The sequence below is a fragment of the Perognathus longimembris genome, chromosome 6, assembly GCF_023159225.1.
Source record: "Perognathus longimembris pacificus isolate PPM17 chromosome 6, ASM2315922v1, whole genome shotgun sequence".
In the NCBI taxonomy this organism is placed as follows: Eukaryota; Metazoa; Chordata; class Mammalia; order Rodentia; family Heteromyidae; genus Perognathus; species Perognathus longimembris.
In genome coordinates this window covers 31,442,549-31,465,274 of record NC_063166.1, presented here as the reverse complement: position 1 = coordinate 31,465,274, position 22,726 = coordinate 31,442,549, and the positions used below count along the sequence as shown (strand labels likewise).

General features: G+C 42.7%; 1 pseudogene; it reads right to left on the bottom strand.

Annotated features, from left to right (window-relative positions):
• Positions 1 to 17,044, bottom strand: part of LOC125353672 — an 80,983-nt pseudogene extending 63,939 nt beyond the window's left edge.
• Positions 17,045 to 22,726: the final 5,682 nt, after the last annotated feature.

Sequence of the window (22,726 nt, the reverse complement as noted above, 5' to 3'; positions counted from 1 at the left end):
CAGGACCATGACCTCAGCCCACTTTCCAGCCCGTTCCTGAGGCCCCAGTGAGATTCTCTTATAGTGAGTCTCTGCCTGGGATCCAGCCTGTGCTTCCTCACATGAATACTATCCAGTGACTTCAGCCAAGAGCACAAGGAGCAGAACTACCCAGATGAACAGCAGGATGAGAATCCTTCCCCTTCCTTCCGTCTGGGTTGGCCTATGATGGCTCCAACCTCGGGGCATGCATAGTAGGGAGTAAACTATGGCACTTTGGACCCAGGCGTTGAGAAGACTTCAGTGTCTGCTCTGTTTTCTTAAGAGTCCTGGAATGCCTGGTTAGCAACCCTCCTTTTTGCAGACTCCATGTGGAAAGGCCTTGAGACTGCACAGAGAGGGAGAGGTGTGTGACTGAACCAAAAATCTTCCAACCATTTTACACAGGTACCAGGCCTGTGGATCAAGCCTTCTTTGACCTGCTGGGCTCTAGATGAGCACTATCTGGTGAACTCAGTCAACAGCACAAGTAGCAGAAGAATCACCCCACTGAGCCCTGTTTCCGTTCCTTACACAGAAAATTGAGAGCAATTGTAGTGTGAAGTCACTGTGTTTGGGGTAGCTTCTTTATGTGGCAATAATGAGCAGTCATGGTGTCACCAGGGATGCATTGATAGAGTGCGTTCAGGAGAACTCAATGTAAGAGAGCAAACAGAAAGGGAGATTCCTCCAAGCATCTCGCCTCTATCTAGAAGAGTGTCACAGGCCTCCACATGCAGGAGGGCCAGTGCCCAGGTTACACGTGTATGTCTAACTATGTTTTTTTCTTTTTGCTGCTACTGGAGTTTCGCCTCATATCCTCACTTGTGAGGCAGCCACTCTCCCACTTGAGCCGCATCTCTTGCCCTTTCTATAGTTTTTTGTTTTTCTTTTCCAAACCTCAGCCTCCTGCAAATGGATCTCAAATGGCTAGGCTGTAGCAGTCCAAGCTGTGTAGGTCTCAATATTGCTGGTGCTTAAGCCAGTCTGTCAAATAAGTCAAACAAGTATCTCACTCAGAACCAAGGCCTACATCTCAGATCTGTCAAATGCTCCTCTTGAGGTATGGATCAAATAACTCCTCCACTATATTGACAAAGAAAGGATGGGGGACATTGGCCCTCTTGTGAAATATAAAGCTACCCTACGCCAGAATGTCTTTGGCTGGAAATGATCACCAAGAACATCTTCATAACTGGTCCACTTGTAGTTTAGGGGAAGGAAATTGAGCCAGTGGAATGTATCTTTGTAGATAAGAACACAAACTATTTTAACAAGTTACAAAAACTCCCCAGCTGTTGGAGCCTCCTATGCATCACACAGACAATGATATAAACACAGCCCACGTTATTTACTCAGCATGGTGACTGCTGGCTCTGGAGCCATACATGGACTTGAGACTGAACTGCCTAATCCATGTTGTGCTTGTAAGTTTGCCTTTTAAAGATAATGGTGTATGCAATTTCTGGGAAACAGCATAAAACATGGCCACACACACATACACATGCAGGGCTTGAACTTAGGGCCTGGATGCTATCCCTGGGCTTTTTCATTCAAGGCTGATACAATACCACTTGAGCCACAGATCCATTTCTGGCTTTTTGATAGTTAATTCGAGGTGAGAGTCATGGAATTTTCTTCCCTAGCTGGCTTTGAACCATGACCCTCAGATCTCAGCCTCCTAAGTAGTTATGATTACAGGCATGAGCCACTGGTGCCTGGCAGATGGCCTTATTTTTGAAGCAATAATACTTCTTAAGAAAATGGTGTTAAATTGATTAGTATAATTAACGCTAAGAATTTTATTGGGGTTGGAGGCGTGGCTCAGCCTGTAGAGTGCCAGCCAATGAGCAAAAGCATCAGGTACTGAATTCGAGTCCTAGTCTCAGATAAACAGAAAAAAGTTTATCAACTCTTTCTCTATTGTTAGAAAGAATAGCATAAAACTGAATTTCCTCTCAACTTTTGAAATATTTTGGTTGTGTCTTTTTCCTGAACTAGATTTTTTTTATGTTACTTGGATTTGAATTCAGGGCTCATAATTGCTGGGTAAGCATTCTACCACTTTAGACAAACACTTATCCTTTTGTTGTTGTTGTTGTTCATTTTCTTTTACTTAGTTCTTTTCTTGTTTTTCTTGGTACAAGGGCTTGAACTCCAGATCTTGTGCCTGCTCAGCTTTCTTGGTCATGGCTAATATTCTGCCACTTGTACCACTCCCCAAGTCTAGTTTTTTGCTGGTTAATTGGTTCTGGAGCCTTGAAGGTATTTCTGCTCAGAGTGGCTTTGAACTACAGTTCTCCAAGTCTGAGCTTTCTGAGTTACTAGGGATACAGGCCTCAGCCACTGCCGGCCAGTTCTACATGCTCTTCTTGCAATGTGAGCCCCATGCTCTGATCATTAGGTTTGGGTTGCTTGTAACTCTGATGAAATGTTGTGTGATCTTGGATACTAGTCATAAAAGGAGATGTAGCTTCCCCCTGGTTCTCTTGGGATACTGACTCATGCTGAACTCACCACGTCAACTATCCATTTCCCTGGGTTTCTACACTTGGAGGAAACTCCAATTGTCCCATTCAAAGACCACATATAAGTCTCTGGGACATCCTGAGAAAAATGGTATCTAGTCTGACCCAATTGTCACAGCTCTGGATACTGCCTGGCTACAATGCAAAGGAGACAGAAACATAAATCCCCTAGCAAAGTCCTTCCTGAACTGCTGACCCTCAGAAGAGATACATGATGTCAAGTTATTCATTTGTTCCTTTTTTTTTTTTGATAGGCCTGGGGCTTTGACTCAGGGCCTAGGCACTGTCCATGAGCTTCTTTTGCTCAAAGCTAGCATTATACCCCTTGAGCCACAGTGCCACTTACAGCCTTTTCTGTTTATATGGTACTGAGGAATCGAACCCAGAGCTTCATGTATGCTAAGAAACACTGTACCACTAAGCCACATTCCCAGCCCTCCTTTTTCTTTTTAAATACAAAATAATCATGGAAACTGATGAGTTCCCTGAGAACATGCATCTTACTATAGAAGAACACCAAAATGCCAATCCATTATCCATACCAAATATTCTAGTTGTGTTTTGTTTATTTGTTTGTTTTCAATCCAGAAATTCTTCTCATTGAAGTGTTACCATCACTGCTTGGAAGGTAGAGATCAGGCGATTCTTTGTTCAAGGTTAGCCCTGGCAAAAAGCTAGCAAGATTTCATCTTAACCAGCAAGGTGTGATGGACACCCCATAATTCCAGGTACATGAGAGGAAATTTAGGAGGTTTGTGGTCTAAGGCCAGCTCCAGTAAAAAAAACAAAACAAAAAAACACATGTGGAGTCAATTAACACCCTTTTTTCTCTTTCCAGTATTGGAGTCTGAAAAGAAGAAGTAGGCATAGAATGTCAGATCTCCTGTGGTCATCTTTGGAAAGTACAATCTACCCCCTTCTCATTATTCTAACCCTGGTAGATTTCCAAGTTCTTTCAAGCAGAATTAATGCCCAGTGAGCAGTCTATACAATTCCTTGTAGACACCTGTACTTTGCTTTCAAATTTCAGCTGTCCTCTTTCCAACATGAACTTGGAGGAAAGTAGTAGTTCCCTTCATACCACAGTTGTGTTACATAAAAGAATCCTGGTTTTCTAAGGGCAAGAACTTTGTTCCTAGTATTAGTGAGTAGGAAGGGATTGCATTGGGCTCTCAAAAATAGACATGGGACTGGGAATGTGGCTTAGAGGTAGAGTGCTTGCCTAGCATGCATGAAGCCCTGGATTCAATTCCTCAGTACCACATAAACAGAAAAAGCCAGAAGTGCCACTGTGGCTCAAATGGTAGAGTACTATCCTTGAGCACAAAGAAGCCAGGGACAGTGTCCAGGCCCTGAGTCAAAGCCCCAGGACTGGCAAAAAAAAAAAAAAAAAAAAAAAGAATAGATGTGAAAGATAAAGTAAATGGAATAATAGAAGGAAGAATTTTCCCCTTAATAAAACTTAAGAGAAAGAAAAATAAGAGAGTTTAAACCAGGACATAAAGCATACTTTTCCACCTATGGCAGGAAGGGCGTGGGTGAGCCAGTGGCTCAGGCCTGTAATACTAGCTTCTCAAGAGGCTGAGCTCTGAGGATCACGGTTCAAAACCAGCCCAGGCAAGCAAGGCCATGAGACTCTTAGCTCCAATTAACCATCAGAAAACCGCGAGTGGCGCTGCGGCTCAAGTGGTGGAGTGCTAGCCTTGAGTTGAAGAGCAGCGACCAGGCCCTGAGTTCAAACCCCACGACCAACAAAAACAATAAAAGAAAGAAAAAAATGTACTCATTACCTCATAAAATGGTAATCCCCTTTATAATAACAATAAGAAATGCAGAGAAAAATGTTAGGGCTAACTTTAACTTCCCTTCTTAAGGTTCACCAAAGGACCCTCCAGGGCCAGGGGCGGTGGCATGGCGGGACACAGCCCGTGGTGGGCGGGGCTTTAAGCTGGGCTCAGAGCATGCGTACTACCTTAGCACATATGAACATATATAAAACTTCTGTATTTTTAACTCAAGTAATGTTTAAACATGCTTAAAACGGAGATGACCTTTTATCACAAGTCAGAGATATTCTGTGCCTTAACTTGAGAAGAAATTGTGTGAATTATTACAGATTTTTTTGTGTATTTTTTCTTTATTGTCAAAGTGAAGTACAGAGGGGTTACAGTTAACTTGTTGCTGTTTCCCTCATTTTTCCCTGCCTCTCCAGTCCCCTTTTTCTTCTCCCCCCCCCCCCCATGAGTTATACAGTTGGTTTACACCAATTGGTTTTGTAAGTATTGCTTTTGGAGTGGTTTGTCTTTTTATCCTTTGCCTCTCAATTTTGGTATTCCCTTTCCCTTCCCTAGTTCTAATACATGTATATACAGTATCGAGGGTACTAAGATCAGATACAGTGATAGCAGAGGTAAAACCATGGGAAGGGAATACAAGAGAAAGAAAAAGAAAAAAAAAGGTATGATTTCACATGGCATGTTGAATATAATTACAACAATGATATACCACTTGTTTCCATAACATGGAGTTCATTTTGCTTAGCATCCTCTTATGGGTTCATATAGGCATAGCTATTGAACTATTGTGATCTTCTGCTAGGAGTATCCTAGACATGTACTAATTATTCTCTTTGAGGGAAACCATAGAGTCCATGTTTCTTTGGGTCTGACTCACTTCATGTAGTATGATTTTTTCCCAAGTCCTTCCATTTCCTTACGAATGGGGCAGTATCATTCTTTCTGATAGAGGCATAGAATTCCATTGTGTACATCCATCATATTTTCTTGATCCACTCATCTACTGAGGGGCATCCCTCACTCAGCTTTGAAAGCTAGAAAAGTGAATGGGTCACTTGGCAGGCCATGTCTCCTCTCCCCTTCCTGACTTGGAAGGACTGTAAGAAGTAGCCCTAATAACTGGTGGGACTGGTCAGCTTCTCACTCCCCCAAAGAGCTAGAGTCACCTCTCTGTCTAAAACCATCAGATGCTGTGGGGACCCACCATGGCAAGTAAGAGCTTGCACATATCCTGAGAGGCTGCTCCACTGCCAACTGAGCTTGTGTTTGATGGCAGTGGTTGGGGGTTCCTGTTACTCTTGCAGAAGAATGTAACTGAAAACCACTGAGCATATGCAGGGGAGTTGATCCTTTCATTGTTTGAGAAGTAGATTCTTAATGGCCAGTATTTATGCCTGACTTCTGTGGTCCTGTGTCTAAAGAGGAACATATACTAGATTGCAGATATAGCGAGTCCCATGTTAGACTGAAAGGAGGAAGGTAAGGTTCCTTGTGCCTAAGCTAGCCTTGACTCCTGATCCCTTTTGATCTCTGCCTCCTAAGCATCTGGGTTTCTGGGTGTGAGCCATCATATCATGACTAAGGCTTATTTGCTTGGTACTCCAAACATGATAGTGATACTGGAAATGTGGCAATAGCTGAATCTGATCTCTTTTCTTGATTGTTTCAAAGAGTAAGTCCATGGACAAAGAGGAAGAAGTAAAACAGCAAAATTTTATGAAGAAAAATAAAAGCAAAGCTCCTAATAGGCAGGAAGAGTCCTAAGGAAGGGCGGATTTCCCTGGGATTAAAAAAAAAAAATTCAAGGAGGAAGATGGCGCCGTCACAATAGGGAGGCACCCCATCTTGCTCCAACCCAATAGTAAGCTGGGAACTCCAACACCCAACACCCCATCAAGAGTCCAGCAAACCCAACAACCAGAAGCAACGGAGAAACACAGGAAATGAAAAATAACAACAAAAAAAAAGAAGAGCCTACAACCTGTACAGAGCCAGAAAATCTCCAGGGTACCCCAATCCACTGCCCCCACCCCACCCCCGCCGCTGACCCCAGCCCCAACAGGGCCAGGCTGGGAAAGGGGACCTGGCACCGGTAAACAGGACTGCAGACTGTCAGTGACCAGAGAAGCAACAGCCGAAAAGTCATGCCTGGAGTGCAGAGTCCAGACAGCAGGAGCTCCACGGGCCCCAGACGGAGCGTAGACCAACCGAGACAGATGGTGGTGTGGGACCGAAGCCACGGAACTGAATGGCAGGGAACAGACAACAACTGCAGGGGAACCAGGCGGCGCAGATGGGGAGAACTGACAGGGAGAGCAGATGGGGAAACCTGGACCGCGCCACCAAACGACCGATCGCCACACCCCAGCACCCCAGCCCCGAAAAGCCCACAGCAGCACGGGACACACACACAATCCAGGACCAGTAAGTCCCCCATTGCCCCCCCTACAATGGGAGACCAGCTCTACCAGAGACCCAAACGCTACACAGAAGCTAGAGCTCCCTCCCTTTCTCTCTCTCCCCCGAGGGAACAAAGGAGCCCCATATCTGGCAGCTCTAGGACCCTACAGCCTCTGAGAGGACACAGGAGCTAGCAGAGGCAGAGCAGCGCCCAACAAAGTGACTGGGAAACACCTTAGACAGGCGTCCCCCAAAGCCCCAGCCAGGGAGCCTGAACTTGTCCACACCAGCCCTGCACCCCCCCCCCCCCACACACACTCCCAGCCCGGGGACTGGTAGGCCTTGGAACGTCACTGTGGACTTTTTAAACAACAGTCACAGGCTTGCCCCCCCCCCCCCACACACACACACTCCAGCAGGGGCCCGGGGACTGGTAGGCCTTGGAACGCCACTGTGGACTTTTTAAACAACAGTCACAGGCTTGCTGGTGTGCAATACCAGCCCAGCAGGGACACCTCGGCCCGAACACACCCCCCCCCCCACAGCAGAGGCGCAGAGAGTCTGTGGGCACCAACCAGTGCCCAGACATTTGAACCTGCTGGGGTCCACGTATACCGCCTCCCACAGCAGACTCCTGAGAGGGCACAAGCACCCTCCAACAACTCATGGCAGCATGCCCCCAAAGGAAACACTAAAGTGTACATGCACGTGCCCCCCAGAGGGCCAGAGTGGGTCAGCATGCTAGCCCTCCAGCAGGAGGATCTCCTGCCCAACCCCTCACAGAAGCACACAAGTGGGAAAGCTGCCCCCTCAGCAGCAACACCCACTCTGATAGGCGCACTCTGCAAAGGTGGGCAGGCCACCCCTCAATAGCAACACCTGCTCCGACAGGCGCACTCCGCACAGGTGGGTGAGCCGCCTCTCAGTGGCAATTCTCAATCTGAGAGGTGAGCAATTTTGATCACGGCACTTAGTGGGAAAAGAATCAAAGAAGAGAAAAGTCTCCACGCCACGCTGAATCAGTGACCCGCAACCCCCATCAGGGGCACACTAGGGTCAGCACAACACAGCGGCAGAGCACAGTCCTGCAGAGAAAGACACAGAACCTACCCACCCCCAAGTGCAGTGAGAGTGATGACCTCGGCAACAACAGAGACGATCACACTCACCCATTGGGCCGTAAGGTTCAACAGCCAAACTCAAACCCAGAGCCAGGACACAAACAAGTCTCCACTGACGGACCAGTGGGAACCAGCACAAAGCCAAGCCAAGGTCACCACCTACAGATCTCCAGATGTGCAAATCACAAAGAAATATTACAATTTTATGAAAGGTCAAGCCAACTCGCCAGCTCCAAAAAGTAGTACAACTGAAAAGGAGATGGAGAATTTAAAAAAAAGAGAATAAGATAGAAGAAATGATCGAAAGCCTCAGGACCGAATTCAGAAAACAAATACAGGAGCTTAGAATGGAAGTCTCAAAAAATCTACAGGAAATCAAGAAAGAAATGGAAGCAAAAATGGATTCAGTACACTTCTCCATTAAAGAAGACCTTAACATACTGGGAAACGAAATGCATGAAAAAATACATTCAAAATACAACTCTTTAAAAGAAGAAATCACCATGATGAGAGCTGATCTGGCAACCATAAACAGTTCGCTGTCATCCATAAACACCACACTCGAAGCCACATCACAAAGAATTGATCATATCGAATCCCGAATCTCTCTTTTGGACGACAATGCAGCTGATAAGGACCAGAAAATTACCATACTCCAAGAAACGGTTAAACTCAAGGGCAGACTAATCCAGGAACTAGTGGACAAGAGATATAATCTACTTATAATTGGAATAGATGAAGGAGCAGAGTACCAGAGCAGAGGGCTACAACATATTTTCAATAGAGTTATTGCAGAAAACTTCCCCAATCTCACAAGGGACCTCACCCAAGTAATGAAAGCCTATAGGACGCCTGGCAGACCAGACCCTAGAAAATCCTCGCCCAGGCACATAATAATCAAGACTTCAGATCTCAAGAATAAAGAGCAAATTTTGAATGCAGCCAAAACAAAGAAAGAGCTGTATTACAACGGAAAAAAGATCAGAATCACAGACCTCTCCACACAAACCTACAATGCACAAAGAGCTTGGGAGAACACAATCCAAGTCCTCCAGGCCAACAATTGCCAACCCAGAATTAGATATCCAGCAAAACTAGAATTCACATTCGAGAGAAAAACCAGATCTTTCCATAGCAAAGAGGATCTAAAGGAGTCTGTGAATAAAAAACCAGCCTTACAGCAAATTCTAAGAGGGGAACCCCACCCAACAGAAAATGTACAGGACCCCCAGAAAGAAACAGAAAGAAACTACAATAGCCAGAGCCCAACAGGAAGAGCAGCTCAATAAAGACAAAATAAAAGGGGGGAGAGGAAAAACAGCCTAACAGGAAAATGGAAGGGAAAAAAACACTCTTATCCATGATCTCTTTGAATATAAATGGTATAAACTTTCCGGTAAAGAGGAGCAGACTGACAGAGTGGATCCATAAACAAAAAGTTGCCATCTGTTGTCTTCAAGAGACCCATCTTACAGCAAGGGACAAAAACAGGCTCCGAATGAAAGAATGGAGCAAGATCTTCCAAGCAAATGCACCTAGCAAAATGACAGGAGTAGCCATCCTGATTTCAGACAAGCTGGACTTCTCATTAAAATCAACTAAAAAAGACAAAGAAGGTCACTACATTTTAATGTAAGGAAAAATACAGCATCAAGACATCACGGTGATAAATTTATACTCACCAAACAAAAGAGGCCCTACATATGTCAAGCAAATTCTCAAAGAACTACAGAACAAGATAGACCCAAACACAATCATAGTGGGAGACTTTAATACTCCACTCTCTCCAAGAGACAGATCCAACACCCAGAGGATTAGCAAGGGAGCTGAAGACCTAAGTAACACCATATCCCAAATGGATCTGATAGATCTGTACAAAGTCTTTCACCCTACAGAGACCCAATACACATTCTTCTCAGCAGCCCATGGAACATACTCCAAAATAGATCATGTCATAGCCCACACAAAGAACCTCAGCAAACACAAAAGTATTGACATCATCCCATGTATTATATCTGACCACAGTGGAATCAAGGTAACCCTCAATAACAAAGGATACCACAGAGGCTATTCAAATACTAGGAGACTAAACCCCTCACTGTTATCTAACACTTGGGTCACAGACCAAATTAAGGATGAAATTAACAAATTCATAAGCCACACGACAATGAAAATACATCACAAAGAAACCTATGGAATACTGCTAAAGCAATGCTAAGGGACAGGATCATTGCCCGCAGCACTCACATTAAAAGAATCGAAGCAGAACAGGTGAATAACCTCATGATGAAACTAAAACATCTGGAGAAACAAGAAATAATCGAATCTAAAATGACTAGGAGGAGAGAGATCACAAAGATTAAAGAAGAGATAAATCAGATTGAAAATAGAAAGACCATTCAACAAATTAATAAAACTAAAAGCTGGTTCTTTGAGAAAATAAATAAAATTGACAGGCCCCTCCCAAGACTTACAAAAAAAAAGAAGAGAAGAGACTCATATACGTAAAATCAGGGACTCCACCGGAAAAATTACAACAAATACGCACAATATTCAAACAATCATAAGGAACTATTTCCAGAACTTCTACTCACTAAAAAGCAATAATTTTACAGAAATGGATCAATTCTTAGAGAAGTATAAACTGCCCAAACTGAATCAAGAAATAAATTAACTAAATAAACCAATAACTTACAGCGAGATACAGGGGGGTAATCAAGAGCCTACCAACAAAGAAAAGCCCAGGCCCAGATGGATTCACCAATGAATTCTATAAAATCTTTAGTGAGGAGCTAATACCAATACTCCTCAAACTCTTCTGTGAAATAGAAACAGAGGGAGAAATCTCAAACTCATTCTATGAAGCTAATATTATACTCATCCCCAAACCAGGCAAAGACCCAACAAAAAAAGAGAACTACAGACCAATATCACTAATGAACACAGACACAAAGCTCCTCAATAAAATATTAGCTAACAGGATCCAGAAACTGATCAAGAAAATTATACATCATGACCAAGTAGGCTTCATCCCACAGACACAAGGATGGTTCAACATCCGTAAATCTATTAATGTAATTCACCACATAAACAGAACTAAAATCAAGAATCACATTGTTATCTCAGTCGATGCCCAAGAAGCCTTTGACAAAATACAACATCCATACTTACTAAAAGCTCTGGAGAGAACAGGAATAGATGGTACATTCCTTAAAACAATAAAAGCCATGTACAACAGACCAACCGCTAATATCATATTAAATGGGGAGAAACTAAAATCATTCCCCCTAAACTCAGGAACAAGACAAGGATGCCCACTCTCAGTGCTGGAATCCCTAGCCATAGCAATAAGGCAAAAGGAGGACATCAAAGGGATCCACATCAGCAAAGAAGAAATTAAACTATCCCTATTCGCAGATGACATGATCTTATATTTGAAGGACCCAAAAAACTCAGTCCCCAAACTCCTATACCTAATAAACCATTTTGGCAAAGTAGCAAGATACAAAATTAATCCACAAAAGTCAGCAGTTTTTCTGTACAAGCAGAAAAGGAAACCATGGAAATAATACCATTTATAATAGCTAAAAAAAAGAATAAATTACCTAGGGATCAACCTAACCAAAGACATGAAGGACCTATTTAAGGAGAACGATAAAAATCTAAAAAGGGAAATCAAAGAGGACACAAGGAGATGGAAAGACCTCTCATGCTCATGGGTAGGCAAAATCAATATAGTGAAAATGGCCATATTGCCCAAATTGTTATACAAATTCAATGCAACCCCCATCAAGATCCCAGCTACATTCTTCACTGAAATAGAGAAAGCAACCCATAAATTCATATGGAACAGCAAAAGACCTAGAATAGCCAAAGCAAATCTAGGCAAAAAAAGCAGTGCAGGAGGTATCACAATACCAGACTTCAAGCTCTACTATAGAGCCATCATAACAAAAACAGCCTGGTATTGGTATAAAAACAGACCTGATGACCAATGGAATAGAATTGAAGACCCAGAAACAAAACCGCACTCTTACAGTCAGCTGGTAATCGACAAAGGAGCTAAAGACATACAATGGAAAAAACATAGCCTCTTCAACTACTGGTGCTGGGAAAACTGGGTAGCCATATGCAGAAAACTCAAAGTAGACCCTAGCCTATAACCATGCACCAAGATCAACTCAAAATGGATCAAGGACCTCAACAGCAGACCTGAATCCTTGAAACTACTGAAGGACAGAGTAGGAAAGACGCTAGAACTTATAGGCACAGGAAGGAACTTTCTGAATAGAGTCCCAGGGGCACAACAGATAGGAGAGAGACTCAACAAATGGGAAAAAATAAAAAGTTTCTGCACAGCTAAAGACATAGCCACCAAACTAGAAAGACAGCCAGCCACATGGAAAAGGATCTTTACCAGCACAGCAACAGACAAAGGCCTAATATCCGTCATCTACAGAGAACTCAAAAAACAAAGCCCCTCCAAGCCCAGTAAACCAGTTATAAAATGGGCAAAGGAGCTAAAGAGAGACTTCACAAGAGAAGAGATAAAAATGGCAAAGAAACATATAAGGAAATGTTCAACATCCCTGGTAGTAAAGAAAATGCAAATAAAAACAACCCTGAGATACCACCTCACCCCAGTTAGAATGGCCTATACTCTGAACTCAGGCAACAACAAATGCTGGAGGGGGTGTGGGGAAAGAGGAACCCTTCTCCATTGTTGGTGGGAGTGCAAATTAGTACAACCACTTTGGAGAACAGTATGGAGGTTTCTCAAAAAGCTTAACATAGACCTACCCTATGACCCAGGCATACCACTCCTAGGCATCTATCCTGAACAACAGGTCCCAAGATATCAAAAAGACATCTGCACTTCCATGTTTATCGCTGCACAATTCACAATAGCCCAAATATGGAAACAATCCCGATGCATCTCCACAGATGAATGGATCCAAAAAATATGGTATCTATACACAACAGAATACTACATAGCGATTAGAAATGGTGAAATATTGTTATTCGCAGGGAAATGGTCATAACTTGAACAAATAATGTTGAGTGAGACAAGCCTAGAACACAGAGAACAAAAGGGCATGATCTCCTTGATATATGACTGTTAAGGTGGGGGTAGGGGGAGACAGTAGAGACCACGTCTGCGAAACCAAAAACTTCTTGTCAAATGGTATTTCCCACAGGTTTGGGTCAGCAACCCTACATTATGTAACTAAAACCAAACAACTACTCAACATATAAAGGTCAAAAATAGACCTCTCAGTGGATCACAATAGCTCAAAAGCTATGTATGTATGTTCATATAAGACAAGGATAAGCAAACTCTATTGTTGACATTACATTTAAAGTCCTAGGTGAATTTCCTTTGGCATAGGCCACATGGTTACTGTATATGTTTTTCGTACACTGTGTATTGTATATATGTCTACCTGATCTAGGGAAGGGAAAGAAAAACAGGGTGTAAGATATCACAAGAAATGTACACACTGCCATATTATATAACTGTACCCCTTTTGCACAACACCTTGTCAAAACAATTTTTTAATTAATATATAATTTTTTTAAAAAAAGTCTTTCTAGGAGAGGGTAATTAGATCCAGTGCTTAGATCTATTCATAAGCAAATCCTGCACCAGCTTGCACAAGCTCTTTATGCCATTGGTGCTCATTCCCACACACCTCTGGAATCCACTCAGTCTACTGTTCATACGCAAGTCTTCTTGGGGCAATGGGCCTACAGTCTCCACTGTTGAAGACCATGATGTAATGAATGCAAGACCACTATGGAAGGTCCTTCGTCTCCCTGATTGCTTAGCCAGGCTCTTTTTCTGCTCTAAATAGGATGGCTGGATGAGGCTGGGAATGTGGCTTAGTAGTAGAGGTTTTGCCTAGCACCCATGAAGTCCTGGGTTTGAGTCCTCAGTACCTCATAAACAGAAAAAGCCAGAAGTGGCCCTGTGGCTCAAGTGGTAGAGTGCTAACCTTCAGCAAAAGAAGCTCAAAGACAGTGCCCAGGCTCTGAGTTCAAGCCCCGACTAGCAAAAAATAAAATAAAATAAAATAATAGGATGGCTGAAAATTCTGAATGGAAGGCTGGTGGTGGCTGTGAGTTCTGATTTGTTATTTGCCCCTGTGCTGATTCCCCAAGAAACTTACCTGTTCAACCTAATAGATTCTAGACATTTGTTTTGTCTTCACACCTTCTCTTAAAATTAGGTTTTGTTAAAATGGACTTTTAAAAATCACCACTCAATTGCTGCCCTCACACATGCTGTCGGTCTCTGTTAGATGAACATCTTGTAGGCGGCCCTCGGTTGCTAAGACCTTCAGTGATTTACTCTTGTGCTTCTGTGGTTCCCCCATGCTAGTTGTGGGAGAAACAAAGTTTTTCACTTTAGATTTTCATTAAATGTTCAAGGAAAATGTTTTTTTTAAGTGGCATGCCACTGCTACAAACCATTTTTGGAGCTTCACCTAATGCCAGAAGAAAAATACAGCCTGTATTCAGTTTTGTGAGTAAAATCAACACGTTTGAAGGCCTCTAGTGGAATTATCTGAGGACTTTACTGCCCAGGAGGTTCTGTGACCAGGGCCTTGACCATTTTGCTCCTTGTCATCAAGATGTTTCAGAATTGTGAGTGCTCTATCACTTGAGCCACAGCTCCACTTCTGATTTTTTGGTGATTAATTGGAGATAAGTAGAGGTAGGAGAATTCAGGTCTGAGGCTGGCCTGGAGAGATCACAAGACCCCATCTGACAACTAATGCAGAAAGTGCTAGTAGAGTGTCAAGTGGGAGAACATGAGCCTAACAAGCTCAAACCCAAGTTCAGACTCCCGTACCATGCCCCCTCCTCCCCACAAATGGCAGCAATATTCCTTATCATTTGTAGTCTCTTTGATCCACTCCTCTCCCATAGTGTGGGAAACCAGGTGGGAGATACTCACCAGCAACTTCCTCATGGTACACATGGATTCTCTGCAGCTGCAAGTCACTGTCTCCATGGTAGCTGCCAGTGGTGTCAATGCCAGGCTTATCACTGATAATCTCCCAAAATTGAGATGGAAAGAGAATTACATCATGGCCTAGAATGGTAATGGTCAACCATTCTTAATGCATTTAAAAGCTATAGGAACAAGAGGAGGAGTTTCCTCCAAAGTCCTTGCTCGCCAAGGACAGGTATCAAGTGTCATAGGGCTCCCTTTTGGAGTGGGGATCCCAGAACAGCATCCCATGGGATCCTGGGTTCCATGCCTGGTCTTCTTTCCGTTCTACAGGAAATTGGAAATTGAACTGAGATGTCACAGCTGTGAGGCACACACTGGCTTACATGGGCTCTCAAAATTATGACCATGTAAGTCACTCCCTTGCTCATTTCTATACTGACAAATCAAAATTATGTTTTGGATGTAGTATGTGAAAGTATTGTTTTAAACAAAATTTCGCTGTTATAACTTTAAAAAATGAGACAAGTGAAAGGGTGATGCTAATCAAAATGTATTGTGCTCATAAACTGACATGTTGAATAGTAACCCCTTTGGACAGCTACTAAAAGATAGTAAAAATACAACATTTTATTTTTATAAAAAAAGAGAAAATGTGGAGAATGGAAACATAAAGACATGGGCCATATTCACAGCCTCATATTGTATCTCTCCAGCACAGTGCTGCTGTAGACTCAGCTGGTAATCACTGGCAGGAAGGGGGCTGCAGGCTCCGAGCAGACACAGCACTAGTAGGTGAAGGAATCCTTGTTCCTTCTCTAGAGAAAAAGCTCAGTGGACTTTCAAGTGCTTGGGCAGGACGAGGACGAGATCAAACAGAATGAGCTCTTCTCCAAGATCATGCATAGTGGCAGGGGAACAGGGCCTCCACCTTTTACCTCTCTGGGGAGAAAACAGTGGGAGTGACAGAGGAAATGGGGTACTACGTGTGAAACCTGGTAACATTTATGGAGCTGAAAAGTCTCTTCTGGAGAGGTGAGGCATACCACCCAAGGTGATACTATCATGAAAACGTGACTCTACCTTGCCATACTAACAGCTGGTCTGCATCACAGGAGAAGGGAGAAGCCAGTCAGGAGTGAGGCCTCTCCTGGGCTGTCACATCTTCATCAGCCCTGCTTCAGGAAACCAGACAGATCTCCAGGGGCCTCAGAGCAGGCAGGTGGGCACCTGGTCTCTCCTCTCAGGGTAGGCATGGACGTACTAAATTCTTTCCTCTTCCCTTCTTTCTGCCCAAACTGCTGGCTCCACTGGACAACTTGTCCACTGGTGCTAGTCCCAGGGATCCAGGGCTCAGCCTCCACTTTCCCCACACACCTGCTTCCAGCTCCACATCTTAACTCCAAACCATCAGCCGGAGCCTTCCAGAACCTCTCCAGAGAATCTGTGCTCTGGGAGATGTCACTGACCGCAGTGTTTCACACATGTTTCTGGAGGTAATTGCTTGCCAGCCTTTCAGGCCAAGAAGAGCAGAGAAGGAGACTTGGATGGGGACACTGGTGGTTCTGGGGACAGGGAAGTGCCAGGATCCTTCCTGGGTAGAAACTGCTTGATTCTGTGTACAAGGACTTGACTTTTATACTACAGAGCATGTAGTGCATACTTTTCACTAATTCACTGACTCCATTCAATAATTAATTTTTGTCCAGTACCAACTCAGAATCAGTATGGTTCATGAAGAGAGCAAATACATAGTGGTCATTCTTCAGTTTGTGAAATTAAAGGAATTTGTTTTGCTAACTATTCTTCTTGGGTGATTATTCACTTTTGTGGGGGATTATCCATTCCTGTGGTTTCATTGCCATCTCTCTTAAATCTCAATCTCTGGTCTGGATATCCCCTTGCCTGTTAGCTCCGGTACTTAAGCCCGACAAAGCTTCAATGCAACATCCCAAATAAACTTTAGTTTTCAGTGCTTGGCCTATGGTGCCTCTAGCTTTGTTTCTCTTTATGGGTTGCAACCAGAAAGCTTCATATCATCTCACCCTCCTCACCCACGTGCAGGAAGTCCTCAAATGCTCTGAATTCAGCTATGACTATATCTGGAATCTTTCTACTTCTCTCTGTCCCCACTGGCCTAGTAAGTTCAGACCCCCTTGTTTCTGCTGAAGGCTCCTTGTCCATTCCACCGTCCCCAGAGGCAAAGAAGACCACTTTGTTCATCTATTTAAACTCTTTCCCAGACTCCTATGGCTTTTAAGATGAAGTTCAGATTCCTTGGTTTAAGATATGAGACCTTCTCTGAGCTATTACTTCTCTCCGGCCTTACCTCTCCCTCGCCTCTTCCCTGGCCTCAAATCCTCCTGCCTGAGTATTCCTTCCCCAGAAAACTACTGCTTATTTCTTGGACTCAAGAAAATCTTCTCAGATTTTCTTTGCTGGTCAAGATTGTGTTATCAGAATCCTTGCACTTACTTCAAAATCAGTTATCACTCAGTATTAAACAGAGCTTTTTAAAAGCAAGGACTGTCCTGCCTGTGCCTTGTACTAAGATCTGGGAATGCTATTGGCTTTACCCATAAAATCCAGCTGTTTTATGAGGGAGCAGTTTTGTTCTGGACTTTGCTTCCCTTCTGCAGAAATTAAGATGTGGTTGACCGTCTGTCCAGTGGACTAGGTCAGCCCCATGGCACAGGCAGGCCATCCCTGGCATGCCCTAGGCAGTGACAAATGAGCAGCACTGTCCAGCTTCTGTATTCCTGCCTGAGAGTAAAGTGACCTGAAAGCCTCAGCCAGGGCTTCTCTTTGCTTTTTAGATGCCATCTGTGTGGAGCAGCTATTAACATGCATAAAGTCTGGGAACAGGCCAGATGTGGATGACATCATTGAGTACTGCCCCAAGGAGATCATCAGCTTCATGGAGCTCTGCTGGAAGGCAGACCCGGAAGTGCGGCCAACATTTCCTGGTGAGAATATCTTCGTGACTGTGTGGGCTACATTCACATGGTGCTCCTCCTCGGTAAGATGCCCAGCCAGAAGCCTGGTATAAGGCTTTGGAAAACCAAGGTCTTGTACTTTAGTTATGAGTTTTACTTTACTTCCCTCTGACTTTCCAGATTTCAAACACTGTTCAATGAAAAATACCAGTCCTCTCAAAGCACAAGGTATAAGACCTCTGAGTATATTACATAGTTCATTTTAGTGACTTTGTGTTGGCTTATTTTACTTAACATAATGTATTTGAGGTTCCTCCATGTTGTAGCATATATGAATCTTTTATTTTTTTTGGCTAATCCTGGATCTTGAGCTCAGAGCCTAAGCACTGTCTCTGGCTTCTTTTTTGCTCAAGGCTAGCTTTCTATCTCTTGAACCACAGCATCACTTCTGGCTTTTTCTATATATGCGGTGCTGAGGAATTGAACCCAGGGCTTAATGCATAGAGGCAAGCACTCTACCACTAGGGCATATTCCCAGCCCTTGACTCATTTTCTTCACTTCTGGTACCCACTAATCCGTTCTTAATTTTTAAAACTCAAAAATGGTAATGTTTTAATTGAGATGAACTGTTTTCCCACTCAGCATATTTCTCTGAATATTTATCTAAAATATTTATCCTTATGAATATGAGTATCCATACATTGCATATATCAACATGTCATTCCTTTTTCACTACTGAATGGTATTTCATGCTGTCAATACACCACAAATACATTATTCACTTCTCAAACTTGTTTCTTGTTTTATTGATTGGAACTAAAGCTGCTGTAAATTTTCATACACATATTTTATATGAATAGAATTATAATTCTTTGTACCTAGGAGTACAGTAGCTAAGTTGTATGGTAGTTGCCTACAACTCTTTATTCCCAGTAGCAATGTTTGAGTAATCCAAGTTCCTTAGCATTTGGTAGTGTGAACAGTTTTTTCTTTAGCTATTCTGGTGGATGTGTGATATTAGCTATTCTGATAGATGTCATTATGGTTTTAATTTACAGCTTCCTAATTGTTCATGCTGTTGAATATCTTGTAGTCTTGTACTCATTTGCTGTGTTTATCATTGGTAAGATTTCCCTTCATTCTTTTTGTCCCCTCTTTTTAAGTAAATTGCTTACTTTTTACTCTTCAGCTTTGGATGTGCCTTATATTATACTCTCTGCTTTGTAGATATTTTCTCCCATTTACTAGTTGTTTTTCCATCCTTCTGAATAGAAATGCAATTACAGCCAAAGGTTTTTGTTTTGATAAAGTGTACTTTATTAATATTTTCTATGTTGTGCTTTGGGTACTAATTCAGATTAGAGTCCAAAGGTTTTCTTCTATTTTCTTTCCTAAAATCCTTGAGTTTGATTTTTTTGAATTTATTGTTAAGTAGTTGTGCAGAGGTTACAATTCCATAAATCAGGTTTTGAGTACAATGCATCTTGATCAGTGTCACCCCTTCTCTAGTTCTCCCCTATTTCCTCCTCCCGTCCCTACCCTGCAGTTCCATAGTTTAGCTATTATATGATGTACATTGGATATAATAACTGCATTTGCTCACCCTTCCTCCTTCCATTTTTGTACCCCTCAATTACCCTCCCTCCAAAACATGTTTGAAGTTTAAGCCTGTGTTAAGTGTATTGTTAAATCCATTTTTCTTTTGTGACAGTTATTACAAATTTTTATTAACAAAAATCCAATAGCAAACCAAAACAACACTGAGATTCCACCTCACCCCAGTAAGAATGTCATCAGGAAAGCTAATAATAACAAATGCTGGAGGGGATGTGGCCAAAAGGGAACCCTACTATGTTGTTGGTGGGAATGTAAACTTGTTCAACCACTCTGGAAAGCAGTGTGGAGGTTCCTCAGAAGGCTCTACTATGACCCAGCAGTCCCACTTTTGGGCATCTACCCAAAAGATTATAAGCAAGACCACACTAAAGCCACCAACACAACTATATTCATTACAGCACAATTTGCCACTGCTAAAATATGGAACCAACCCAGATGCCCCATAGTAGATGAGTGGATCAAGAAAATATGATGCGGGGCTGGGGATATGGCCTAGTGGCAAGAGAGTTTGCCTCGTATACATGAGGCCCTGGGTTCGATTCCCCAGCACCACATATACAGAAAACGGCCAGAAGTGGCACTGTGGCTCAAATGGCAGAGTGCTAGCCTTGAGCAAAAAGGAAGCCAGGGACAGTGCTCAGGCCCTGAGTCCAAGGCCCAGGACTGGCCAAAAAAAAAAAAAGAAAAGAAAATATGATGCATGTACACAATGGAATTCTATACCTCTATCAGAAAGAATGATACTGCCCCATTCATAAGGAAATGGAAGGACTTGGGGGAAAAAATCATACTACATGAAGTAAGTCAGACCCAAAGAAACATGGACTCTATGGTTTCCCTCAGAGAGAATAATTAGTACATGTCTAGGATATTCATAGCAGAAGATCACAATAGCTCAATAGCTATGCCCATATGAACCCATAAGAGGATGCTAAGCAAAATGAACTCCATGTTATGGAAACAAGTGGTATATCATTGTTGTAATTGTTTTCAACATGCCATGTGAAACCGTACCCTTTTTTTCTTTTTCTTTCTCTTGTATTCCCTTCCCATGGTTTTACCTCTGCTACCACTGTATCTGGTCTTAGTACCCTGGATACTGTATATACATGTATTAGAATTAGGGAAGGGAAAAGGAATACCAAAATGGAGAGACAAAGGATAAAAAGACAAACCATCACAATAGTGATACTTACAAAACCAATTGGTGTAAACCAACTGTACAACTCATGGGGGGGGGGATGGGGGAGAAGGTAACAAGTTGGATAAGAAATGTACTCACTGTATTACATATGAAACTGTAACTCCTCTGTACTTCACTTTGACAATAAAGAAGAAGAAAAAACCAATAGCACACCAAATATTATCTTTCTTGCCAAGTAAGAGCTTTTTCTCTTATTTGGCAAAAATATCATGATCCTCTTTGAGTTCATATTTGTGTAAGGTGTGAAATTTAATCAAAGTTCCTTCTTCTTCTTCTTCTTCTTCTTCTTCTTCTTCTTCTTCTTCTTCTTCTTCTTCCTCTTCCTCTTCCTCTTCTTCTTCTGCCACCACCACTGCCACCTATGAATACATAATTACTCTAGGACCATTTGTTAGAAGTCCATCTTTCCTCTGTTGAGTTGCTTTCCTCTTGGTCAGAAATTGGAGTGCTTGAGCAGGTCTAAATGTGGGTTCTCTCTTCTTTTCTTTTGATCTATGCATTTATTCCTCTCCCAATCCCCAACTTGCTTATTAGAGCAATAATGAAAAATCAGGAAATTGGTAAACTAATTCTTTCCACTGTTGTCCACTTTTTAAATTTTTTGTGGGCTGGTCCTAGGGCTTGAATTCAGGGTCAGGGCCCTATCCCTGAGCTTTAATTCCTCAAGGCTAGCACCATACCACTTGAGCCACAGATCTACTTCCAGCTTTTTTGGTACATGAAGAGAAGATTCTCATAGACCTGCTTACCCAGGACTGGCTTTGAACCACCATCCATCAGACCTCAGGCTCTTGTGTAGCTAGGATGATAGGCATGAGCCACCAGCCACTGGTGCCCATCTAGTTTTGAAATTCTTTTAGCTCTTTGACTTCTTCCCTTTTGCGTTTGAAATTGAGAATGATCTTGCACATATTTACAGCAAGATTTTACTGCAATTGTGGCAAGAATTACATTAAACAAGTATATCCACTTGTGGAAAATTGACATTTTTTAGTTTGTTGAGTCTTTTAATCTATGAACATGATATGTCTTTCCATCTATTTAGATCTTTGATTTCTTTTTTCAATGTTGTGCAATTTTCAACATAAAAGTCCCATCTGCTTTTTGTTTTCATTATTGGACAGTTAGAAGTATTATATTTTTAATTTAGTGTCTATGTGGTTGTTGATCATATGTACATAGGCAACAATTTTGGTATATTAACCTTGTAGATTTCAATCTTGCTGAACTAACTTATTCTAGAAGTTTGGGGTGTGTGTGTGTGTGTGTGTGTGTGTGTGTGTGTGTAGTGTGTATGTGGTGTCTCTGTGTGCTGTGTGTGTGTGTGTGTGTGTGTGTGTGTGTGTGTGCGTGTGTCAGTCCTGGGGCTTGAATTCAAGGCCTGGGTTCTGTCCAAGAGCTATTTATTTATTTATTTATTTATTTTTTAGCTCAAGGCTGACACTCTACCACTTGAGCCACAGCTTCACTTCTGCCTTTTTGGTGGTTATTGGAAATAAGAATCTCATGGACTTTCCTGCCCGGGCTGACTTCCAACCAGGATCCTCAGGTCTCAGCCTCCTGAGTATCTAGGATTACAGGTTTAAGCCACTGGAATCTGGCTGATGCGAGGGGATTTTTAAAGAAATATTTTAATGCCATCCCTCAACAGAGACAGGTTTGTTTATTTTCTGATCTGTATGCCTTGTTTTGTGATCCACTGACCCCAAGGAGTGGAAGCTTGTTTCCAGCTCGCAGACAGAAAAGGTCTGGCTTCCTGTTTGGCAGTCTCTGACCTCAGCCTTCTAGAGGTTCAGTGCCTCTTAAGAGCTGGAAGTCAGCTGGGCTCCAGTGGTTCACACTTGTAATCCTAGCTATGCAAGAGTCTGAGATCTGAGGACTGAGGTTCAAAGCAGAAAAATCCCCATGAGACTCTTATCTCCAATTAACCACTCAAAAACAGGAAGTGGCACTGTGGCTCAAGTGGTAGAGCACTAGCCTTGAGCACAGAGGCTCCAGGAGACAGCAGCCAGGCCCTGAGTTCAAGGCTCACAACAGATTAAAAAAAAAAAAAGAGGTGAAGGTCCTGGTTGTCCACTGGCCTAAGCTGGTATGGGTGACATGGAGCCACAGTCTTCTCATGTGGTGTTGGGCTTGAAGGGAGACCA